Genomic DNA, 9658 nt, shown 5'->3' on the forward strand with positions numbered 1-9658 from the left:
CAATCCCACTGCTGGGCATACACACCTAGGAAACCAGAATTGAGAGACACATGTACCCCAATGTTCATCACAGCACTGTTTATAATAGCCAGGACATGGAAGCAACCTAGATGTCCATGCTGACGAATGGATAAGAAAGCTTTGGTACATATACACAATGGAGTATTACTCAGCCATTAAAAAGAATACATTTGAATCAGTTCTTTTTTTTTTTATTTTATTGGAGGCTAATTATTTTACAATATTATATTGATTGGTTTTGCCATACATTGACATGAATCCGCCCCGGGAGCACATGAGTTCCCCCTCCTGAACCCCCCCTCCCATCTCCCTCCTCCCTTTATCCTCCTTCTGGGTCATCCCCGCACAACCAGCCCCGAGCATCCTGTAACATGCATTGACCCTGAACTGGTGATTCATTTCACATATGACAACATACATGTTTCAACGTCATTCTTCCAAATCATCCCAGCCTCACCCTCTCCCACAGAGTCCCAAAGACTGCTCTATACATCTGTGTCTCTTTTGCTGTCTCGTATACAGGGTTATCATTTGCATCTTTCTAAATTCCATATATATGCGTTAGTATACTGTATTGGTGTTTTTCTTTCTGGCTTACTTCACTCTGTATAATAGGCTCTAGTTTCATCCACCTCATTAGAACTGGTTCAAATGCATTCTTTTTAATGGCTTAGTAATACTCCATTGTGTATATGTACCAAAGCTTTCTTATCCGTTCGTCTGCAGATGGACATCTAGGTTGCTTCCATGTCCTGGCTATTATATACAGTGCTGCGATGAACATTGGAGTACATGTGTCTCTTTCAGTTCTGGTTTCCTTGGTGTGTATGCCCAGGAGTGTGATTGCTGGATCATATGGCAGCTCTATTTCCAATTTTTTGAGGAATCTCCACACTGTTCTCCATAGTGACTGTACTAGTTTGCATTCCCACCAACAGTGTAAGAGGGTTCCCTTCTCTCCACACCCTCTCCAACATTTATTGCATGTAGACTTTTGGATAGCAGCTCTTCTGACTGGTGTGAAATGGTATCTCATTGTGGTTTTGATTTGCATTTCTCTGATTATGAGGGATATTGAGCATTTTTTCATGTGTTTGTTAGCCATCTGTATGTCTTCTTTGGAGAAATGTCTGTTTAGTTCTTTGGCCCACTTTTTGATTGGGTCATTTATTTTTCTGGAATTGAGCTGCAGTAGTTGCTTGTATATTTTTGAGATTAATCCTTTATCAGTTGCTTCATTTGCTATTATTTTCTCCCATTCTGAAGGCTATCTTTTCACCTTATTTATAGTTTCCTTTGCTGTGCAGAAGCTTTTGATTTTAATTAGGTCCCATTTGTTTATTTTTGCTTTTATTTCCAATATTCTGGGAGGTGGGTCTTAGAGGATCCTGCTGTGATTTATGTCGGAGAGTGTTTTGCCTACGTTCTCCTCTAGGAGTTTTATAGAATCTGGTCTTACATTTAGCTCTCTAATCAATTTTGAGTTTATTTTGGTGTATGGTGTTAGGAAGTGTTCTAGTTTCATTCTTTTACAAGTGGCTGACCAGTTTTCCCAGCACCACTTGTTAAAGAGACTGTCTTTTGTTCATTTTATATTCTTGCCTCCTTTGTCAAAGATAAGGTGTCCGTAGGTGTGTGGATTTATCTCTGGGCTTTCTATTTTGTTCCATTGATGTATATTTCTGTCTTTATGCCAGTACCATACTGTCTTGATGACTGTGGCTTTGTAGTAGAGCCTGAAGTCCGGCAGGTTAATTCCCCCAGATCCATTCTTCTTCCTCAAGATTGCTTTGGCTATTCGAGGTTTTTTGTATTTCCATACAAATTGTGAGATTATTTGTTCTAGCTCTGTGAAAAATATTGTTGGTAGCTTGATAGGGATTGCATTGAATGTATAAATTACTTTGGGTAGTATACTCATTTTTACAATATTTATTCTTCCAATCCACGAACACGGTATATTTCTCCATCTATTAGTGTCCTCTTTGATTACTTTCACTAGTGTTTTATAGTTTTCTATGTACAAGTCTTTTGTTTCCTTAGGTAGATATATTCCTAAGTATTTAATTCTTTTCGTTGCAACAGTGAATGGAATAGTTTCCTTAATTTCTCTTTCTATTTTCTCATTATTAGTGTATAGGAATGCAAAGGATTTCTGTGTGTTGATTTTATATCCTGCAACTTTACTGTATTCATTGATTAGCTCTAGTAGTTTTCTGGTAGAGTCTTTAGGGTTTTCTGTGTAGAGGATCATGTCATCAGCGAACAGTGAAAGCTTTACTTCTTCTTTTCCAATTTGTATTCCTTTTATGTCTTTTTCTGCTCTGATTGCTGCGGCCAAAACTTCCAGAACTATGTTGAATAGTAGTGGTGAGAGTGGGCACCCTTGTCTTGTTCCTGACTTTAGGGGAAATGCTTTCAGTTTTTCACCATTGAGGATAATGTTTGCTGTGGGTTTGTCATATATAGCTTTTATTATGTTGAGATACGTCCCTCCTATTCCCACTTTCTGGAGGGTTTTTATCATAAATGGATGTTGAATTTTGTCGAAGGCTTTCTCTTCATCTATTGAGATAATCATATGATTTTTATTTTTCAGTTTGTTAATGTGGTGTATTACGTTGATTGAGTTGCGGATATTGAAGAATCCTTGCATTCCTGGGATAAAGCCCACTTGGTCATGATGTATGATCTTCTTAATGTGTTGTTGGATTCTGATTGCTAGAATTTTGTTAAGGATTTTTGCATCTATGTTCATCAGTGATATTGGCCTGTAGTTTTCTTTTTTTGTGGGATCTTTACCAGGTTTTGGGATTAGGGTGATGGAGGCCTTATAGAATGAGTTTGGAAGTTTCCCTTCCTCAGAAATTTTCTGGAAGAGTTTGAGTAGAATAGGTGTTAGCTCTTCTCTAAATTTTTGGTAGAATTCAGCTGTGAAGCCATCTGGACCTGGGCTTTTGTTTGCTGGAAGATTTCTGATTACAGCCTCTAGTTCCGTGCTTGTGATGGGTTTGTTCAGATTTTCTATTTCTTCCTGGTTCAGATTTGGAAAGTTGTACTTTTCTAGGAATTTGTCCATTTCTTCCAGGCTATTCATTTTATTGCCATATAATTGCTGATAGTATTCTCTAATAATCCTTTGTATTTCTGTGTTGTCGGTTGTGATCTCTCCATTTTCATTTCTAATTTTATTGATTTGTTTCTTCTCCCTTTGTTTCTTGATGAGTCTGGCTAGTGGTTTGTCAATTTTATTTACCTTTTGAAAGAACCAGCTTTTGGCTTTGTTGATTTTTGCTATGGTCTCTTTTGTTTCTTTTGCATTTATCTCTGCCCTAATTTTACGATTTCTTTCCTTCTACTGACCCTGGGGTTCTTCATTTCTTCCTTTTCTAGTTGCTTTAGATGTAGAGTTAGGTTATTAGGTTGACTTTTTTTCTTGTTTCTTGAGGTGTGCCTGTATTGCTATGAACTTCCCCCTTAGCACTGCTTTTACAGTGTCCCAGAGGTTTTGGGTTGTTGTGTTTTCATTTTCATTCATTTCTATGCATATTTTGGTTTCTCTTTTGATTTCTTCTATGATTTGTTCATTATTCAGCAGCGTGTTTTTCAGCCTCCATATGTTGACATTTTTAATGGTTTTTCTCCTGTAATTGAGATCTAATCTTACTGCATTGTGGTCAGAAAACATGCTTGGAATGATTTCAATTTTTTTTTAATTTACCAAGGCTAGATTTATGGCCCAGGATGTGATCTATCCTGGAAAAGGTTCTGTGTGCGCTTTAGAAAAAGGTGAAATTCATTGTTTTGGGGTGAAATGTCCTATAGAGATCTATTAGGTCTAACTGGTCTATTGTATCATTTAAAGTTTGTGTTTCCTTGTTAATTTTCTGTTTAGTTGATCTATCCATAGATGTAAGTGGGGTATTAAAATCTCCTACTATTATTACATTGTTGTTAATTTCCCCTTTCATACTTGTTAGTAATTGTCTTACATATTGCGGTGCTCCTATGTTGGGTGCATAAATATTTATAATTGTTATATCTTCTTCTTGGATTGATCCTTTGATCATTATGTAGTTTCCTTCTTTGTCTCTTTTCACAGCCTTTGTTTTAAAATCTATTTTATCTGATATGAGTATTGCTACTCCTGCTTTCTTTTGGTCTCTGTTTGCGTGGAATATCTTTTTCCAGCCCTTCACTTTCAGTCTGTATGTGTCCCTCGTTTTGAGGTGGGTCTCTTGTAGACAACATATATGGAAGTCTTGTTTTTGTATCCATTCAGCCAGGCTTTGTCTTTTGGTTGGGGCATTCAACCCATTTACGTTTAAGGTAATTATTGATAAGTATGATCCCATAGCCATTTTCTTTATTGCTTTGGGTTTGAGTTTATACACCCATTCTGTGTTTCCTGTCTAGAGAAGATCCTTTAGCATTTGTTGAAGAGCTGGTATGGTGATGCTGAATCCTCTCAGCTTTTGCTTGTCTGTAAAGCTTTTGATTTCTCCTTCATATTTGAATGAGATCCTTTCTGGGTACAGTAATCTGGGCTGTAGGTTATTTTCTTTCATCATTTTAAGTATGTCTTGCCATTCCCTCCTGGCCTGAAGAGTTTCTGTTGAAAGATCAGCTGTTATCCTTATGGGAATCCCCTTGTGTGTTATTTGCTGCTTTTCCCTTGCTGCTTTTAATATTTGTTCTTTGTGTTTGATCTTTGTTAATTTGATTAATTTGTTAATTTGATTAATGGGCTTCCCTGGTGGCTCAGAGGTTAACGCGTCTGCCTCCAAGGCGGGAGACCCGGGTTCGATCCCTGGGTCGGGAAGATCCCCTGGAGAAGGAAATGGTAACCCACTCCAGTATTCTTGCCTGGAGAATCCCATGGATGGAGAAGCCTGGTAGGCTACAGTCCATGGGGTCGCAAAGAGTCGGACACGACTGAGCGACTGAACAGAACAGAACAGAATTTGATTAATATGTGTCTTGGAGTATTTCGCCTTGGGTTTATCCTGTTGGGGACTCTCTGGGTTTCTTGGACTTGGGTGATTATTTCTTCCCCCATTTTAGGGAAGTTTTCAACTATCATCTCCTTAAGTATTCTCTCATGGTCTTTCTTTTTGTCTTCTTCTTCTGGGACTCCTATGATTCGAATGTTGGGGTGTTTAACATTGTCCCAGAGGTCTCTAATATTGTCCTCATTTCTTTTAATTCGTTTTTCTTTTTTCCTCTCTGTTTCATTTATTTCTACAATTCTATCTTCTAGCTCACTTATCCTGTCTTCTGCCTCTGTTATTCTACTGTTTGTTCCCTCCAGAGTGTTTCTGATCTCATCTATTGCATTATTCATTGTATATTGACTCTTTTTTATTTCCTCTAAGTCCTTATTAAACCTTTCTTCCATCTTCTCAATCCTTTTCTCCAGGTTATTTATCTGTAACTCCATTTTGCTTTCAAGATTTTGAATCATTTTCACCACCAAAATTTGAAATTCTTTATCAGGTAGATTCCCTATATCTTCCTCTTTTGTTTGTGTTGGTGGGCATTTATCTTGTTCCTTTACTTGCTGGGTATTTCTCTGCCTTTCATCTTGCTTATATTGCTTTGCTTGGGGTGGCCTTTCCCTCTTCTGGCAGTTTGTGGACTTCTCTTTATTATGTAGTTTCCTTGCTGTGTGTGTGGCTGGACGGGTGACTTGTCAAGGTTCCCTGGTTAGGGAAGCTTGTGTCGGTATTCTGGTGGGTGGAACTGGGTTTCTTCTCTCTGGAGTGCAATGAAGTGTCCAGTAATGAGTTATGAGATGTCAGTGGGTTTGGAGTGACTTTGGGCAGCCTGTATATTGAAGCTCAGGGCTATTTTCCTGTGTTGCTGGAGAATTTGCATGGTATGTCTTGCTCTGGAACTTGTTGACCCTTGGGTGGTGCTTGGTTTTAGTGTAGGTATGGAGGCGTTTGATGAGCTCCTATCGAATAATGTTCCCTGGAGTCAGGAGTTCTCTGGTGTTCTCAGGATTCGGGCTTAAGCCTCTTGACTCTGGTTTTTGGTCTTATTCTTGGAGTAGCCTCTAGACTACTCTATCTGTCATTTCCAAGGTGGTTCCCTCTGTTTTAGCTTCTGTTTGCTGGTCTCTTCAGTGTCTAATTTCTGCCCTGACACTAGGGGGTGGGTGGACACTTTTTAAGGCTCAGTTGTTCAGTCCTGTTCTGGGAAGGGAGGAACACTGCAGACAAATATCTCTGGCGTCTGTGGGGAGTGCTCGCAGCGTCTCGGCCACACTGGGTTTGCCCCCGCTCACAGTGTGTGTGCTGTCCCAGTCTACACTGCACAGGCTCTAGGTTGCTCTGCTGGGAACTGTCCGAGGTCGGCGCTGGGTTGTATACACTTCCCAGGTCTGAGCAGCTCAAGTTCAGGTTCTCAGGTACTCCACAAAGGGGCAGAGTTGGTTGGGCCTGCGTTTTGTGCCTTCCCCGGTCCGAGCAGCTCAGGTGACCAGGTGTTTGGCGAGCGCAGTCGCTGCGATTTATCGCCTCCCCAGTCCCTGCCACTGGGTTTTCTGGGTGTACAACCGGCACACCTTCTCAGGCGGATATCGACCAGCCTGAGCTCAAGAAGTCTTGATTAGCAACAAGCCTGCCTGCAGTTTGTATTGGATGCCTTTCTGGGGCCGCGGTTGCCCCCTCCGGCTCTGGCTGACCTCCCTGCCTGTCTCCGCGGGGGATGGGGGATGGGCCGACCACAGTTGGCTCGCTCTGCTCAGTCCTTTGTTCTGTGAGTGGGGCTGTTGGAGTCTTAGGTTAGAGCTTTCCGCCTTTTCACGGGGAAGCTATCCCAGTCTGCTTTGCTATCCCCAGTTCTCTCAGATTGTTCTCATGGCATTCAAGCCCAGTCCTCTCTCTAAGCAGTTCAGCTGGCTCCTCCCTGCCCAGCCCCCGCTTGCTAATGGCGTCTGCAGGCGTCTGCACTGCTTCTCCGCTGGGAGTTACCGTTTGGCGGGTAATCTGTGGGTTTTAACTACCTCTTTTTTTTTCCTCCCGGTTATGTGGCCCTCTGAGCTTCCAAGGTTCGCCACAGATTCACCAGTGAGAGTGTTTCCTGGTGTTTGGAAACCTCTCTTTTTAAAGTCTCCCTTCCTGGGACGGAGCTCCGTCCTTACTTCTTTTGTCTCTCTTTTTATCTTTTATGTTTTTTCCTACCTCCTTTCGAAGACAATGGGCTGCTTTTCTGGGTGCCTGATGTCCTCTGCCAGCATTCAGAAGTTGTTTTGTGGACTTTACTCCGCGTTCAAATGTTCTTTTGATGAATTTGTGGGGGAGAGTGGTCTCGCAGTCCTATTCCTCCGCCATCTTGTTCCTTCCTCTGAATCAGTTCTATTGAGGTGGATGAAACTGGAGCCTATTATACAGATTGAAGTAAGCCAGAAAGAAAAACACCAATACAGTGTGATAACACATGTATATGGAATTTAGAAAGATGGTAATGATAACGCTGAAGCTGAAACTCCAATTCTTTGGCCACCTCATGCGACGAGTTGACTCACTGGAAAAGACTCTGATGCTGGGAAAGGTTGGGGGCAGGAGGAGAAGGGGACGACAGAGAATGAGATGGCTGGATGGCATCACTGACTCTGTGGACATGAGTTTGAGTGAACTCCGGGAGTTGGTGATGGACAGGGAGGCCTGGCGTGCTGTGATTCATGGGGTCGTGGAGAGTCAGACACGACTGAGCGACTGAACTGAACTGAATGATAACCCTGTATGCAAGACAGCAAAAGAGACACAGATGTATAGAACAGTCTTTTGGACTCTGTGGGAGAGGGTGAGGGTGGGATGATTTGGGAGAATGGCATTGAAACATGTATATTATCATATGTGAAATGAATTGCCAGTCCAGGTTCGATGCATGAGACAGGATGCTCGGGGCTGGTGCACTTGGATGACCCAGAAGGATGGGATGGGGAAGGAGGTGGGAGGGGGTTTCAGGATGGGGAACACATGTACACCTGGGGCAGATTCATGTCAATGTATGGCAAACCAATACAATATTGTAAAGTAATTAGCCTCCAATTAAAATAAATAAATTTATATTAAAAATTATATGCTCATATTAAAAATATTAAAAAGTATTTAAAAAAGAATTAGAATCTCACTTCCCAGGCACCATGCGAGAAAGCATTGTGTGCTGTTCACTCCGTGTAGCAGTAGCACCAAGTGTACTAAAGGATCCTGCATAAGATGCTTCCTTAACTCTTTTTTTTTTTAACCCAGCATGGAATCCACCCCTACAGTTTTTTTCTACATGATATCTATTAATTTCCTTAGAACTAGTGTTCTGGGGCAAAAGAGACCCACTGGCAAATCCTTACTTAAAGAGTTTCTGACCTCTAGTTTCAAAGGGTGCTGTTTCTGGCCCCATCGAGCAATCCAGGGGTTGCTCTCTCTCAGAACTAATGGCAGAGATGGTCACAGGGCCTGAGGTGACACAGTGAGCTGCTGTCGGGGGCAGGTGCAATGAGAACCCTGCTTATCAGGCTTCAGCCACATTTTGATCTGCCCATATATCCTCACATATCTGATGTCTCTGAAGCCTGGATGTGTCACTTTTGCCTTTTCATAATCTCTAAGGTGAGCCTGAGGGCTGAGGAATTCTTGATTCATCCAGGGAGTTGACCCTTTACTGGAGGATAAGAAAAGGTCACTTACCTGTTCCCTTACCTGTTCCTGCCTAGGGGTGGCCAGCACCTAACTCTGGGCAGAAATGGCTTGGTCTCAGATGGCTAAGTGTCTCAGCTTCTTAGAAGGTGTCCAGGAAAAGGGAGACTTCAAAGGCTCTCTTTGAAAGCCAATTCTATGTAACTTTCTCCTGCTTCAATTTAAAACCTTTTTTAAAACTCAGTGACCAGAATTTATAAACTAATTTTTGTGTTCATAGGGGAAAAAAAAACCCAAAACAACCCCTGGCTAAAATCATGGGGCAGAGGGAGAAATCTCATGGAATAATGGAAAGCACAATCCTGAGTTTCTTGAATGGTCTGATGATCACCCAGTCACAGTGATGTCCTACCCTTTCTAGAGAGAATGGACTATAGCATCTCCTCTTAGGTAGCAAAGAGAGCCCACCCCTTGCCCCCCAGAACACCCCAGACTCCTCTATCTGTTTATCTGTGGCTGGCGCCACCTTCCAGCACTCGCCAGTGTCCCCAGAGCCTTGCTCCCTGTGGGGTAAACACCTTGGCTGTTATTATGTTCTGTGATTGGTTCACTGGAAGCTGTGTCAGTCATCTAACCCCAGGCACTATCTGGCTGGCCCATTAGGGTCCCAATGGACTCTGAGGCTCCACTGAAGAATAGAAGACACAACACGAGCTTCATCCTGACCTCCAGTCTGTTTCACATTTGTCCAGAATGTCTCTGATGTCAAGGCCTTGGCTGAACCCGGGGGAGCAAGGAGGGAAGGACCTTAATCCAGAGGGACCTGTCAATCTGATGGAGGAATGGGATACAGTTCTAGGACTCAGACAGCCTGAGCTATAAGAGCAATGAAACAGAACCCCCTGGATGCCAGAGGAGCAGGAGAAAGCTGTTTCTCAGGGAAGAGAAGAACTGACGGCAACTCAAGCTGGAAAAAAGGAAGTTGAGTTAGATTG

The sequence above is a fragment of the Moschus berezovskii genome, chromosome 6 (genome assembly GCF_049115385.1).
Source record: "Moschus berezovskii isolate FMDL1 chromosome 6, NW_MosBer_1.0, whole genome shotgun sequence".
Taxonomy (NCBI): domain Eukaryota; kingdom Metazoa; phylum Chordata; class Mammalia; order Artiodactyla; family Moschidae; genus Moschus; species Moschus berezovskii.